The sequence below is a fragment of the Orycteropus afer genome, unplaced genomic scaffold (assembly GCF_000298275.1).
Source record: "Orycteropus afer afer isolate SDZICR_OR568_19922 unplaced genomic scaffold, OryAfe1.0 scaffold00926, whole genome shotgun sequence".
NCBI classification, from domain to species: Eukaryota; Metazoa; Chordata; class Mammalia; order Tubulidentata; family Orycteropodidae; genus Orycteropus; species Orycteropus afer.
The window spans coordinates 339,317-341,021 of record NW_006922513.1 but is presented as its reverse complement, the minus strand read 5'-3'; the positions used below and the strand labels follow the sequence as shown (position 1 = coordinate 341,021).

Genomic DNA, 1,705 nt, shown 5'->3' with positions numbered 1-1,705 from the left:
ATACAAGGATGCCCTCTATCATTGTATTCAACTTTGTATTGGAAGTCCTAGCCAGGGCAATAAGTCAAGAAGGAGAAATAAAAGGCATCCAAATTGGCAAAGAGGAAGTAAAGCTATCTCTATTTGCAGATGACATAATCCTATACATAGAAAACCAAAGAGACTGAGCAAAAAATTTACTGGAACTAATAGAGAGGTTCAGCAAAGTGGCAGGATACAAGATCAACATACAAAAATCAGTTGGATTCCTCAACATCAACAAAGAGGCCTCTGAAAAGGAGGTAAGAAAAACAGTACCATTTACAATAGGTACCCAAAGACAAAATAACTAGGAATAAATTTTGCCAGAGATAGAAAAGACCTATACAATGAAAACTAAAAAACACTACCACAAGAAACAACAAGGGATCTACATAAATGGAAGAATGTGCCTTTTTCGTGGATAGGAAGACTGAATATTGTGAAAATGTCAATACTACCCAAAGCATTCTACACATTTAATGCAATCCTGATCCTGATACAATCCACATTTTTTATGGAAATGGAAAACCCAATTATTAACTTCATATGGAAATGAAAGAAACTGCAGATGAACAAAGCACTACTGAAGAAGAAAAACAATGTGGGAGATCTCACACTCCTGGATCTCAAAACCTACTATAAAGCCACCAACAATGAGATATCATCTCACCCCAGCAATAATAGCAAAGTTCTACAAGACAGAAAATAATGCTGGTGAGGCTGCAGAGGGACTGGAACACTCATACACTGCTGGTGGGACTGTAAAATGGTACAACCATTGTGCAAAATGGTATGGCATCTCCTTGAAAAACTGAAAATAAGAATACCGTTTGAACCACCAATCCATTACTAGGAATATATCCTAAAGAAGTGAGAGGCAGGACACTAACAGACATATGCACAGCCATGTTCACTGCAGCACAATTCACTATAGCAAAGAGATGGAAACAACCTAAATGCCCATCAAAAGATGAATGGATAACCAAATTACAGGTCATTCATACAATGGAATACTATGCTACATCAAATAATAATGGAATCATCTCACAATGTGGATGAATTTGGAGGACATTATCTGAGTGAAATAAGTCAACTGCAGAAGGCAAATATTGTATGAGCCCATTATAAAAAAACTGAGGAAGGGTTTGCTTAGGGAAGGGAACCCACTTCGTATGTTATTGTGGAAGGGGGGGAAGGGGAGGGAAAATTTCAGACTAGTTGGGGGCTACATGATGACTTGGGTAAGGGGAGGGATGGTATGGAAAGAGTTTATGACCAGCATGATAACACTGGGGAAAGGGAGGACACTGAAACGTGCACATAAGTTATAGAGAACAGAGGCAAATATTAGTACATGCACAATATTGATTATCACGAATACCAAATTCCAGGCTACAGATAAATGCATAGACAACTGAGAAGTGCAGATCAGGGTTGCTGAATAGGAATGTATCCTAGGCCAGTAATAGATTTAGCTCAAGATAAAAGAAAACTGAAACAAGCTGAAGATAATCTTTCATAAATACTTGTTGTTGTTGTTGTTATGAGCCATCGAGTCAGACCTGACTCATAGTGACCCCTCCTTGGGTTGCCGAGGCAGTATCACTACGGAAGTAGATTGCCCAACCTTCCTTCCGAGGAGTGGCTGGTGGGTTTGAACCACCAGCCTTCTGGTTAGCAGTCA

At 39.2% G+C, this 1,705-nt stretch overlaps 1 protein-coding gene across 1 annotated transcript in view; it reads right to left on the bottom strand.

The window, feature by feature from the left end:
- Positions 1–1,705, bottom strand: part of PHKA1 (phosphorylase kinase regulatory subunit alpha 1) — a 414,257-nt gene that overhangs the window by 167,811 nt on the left and 244,741 nt on the right. The gene's annotated exons all lie outside the window — the stretch shown is intronic.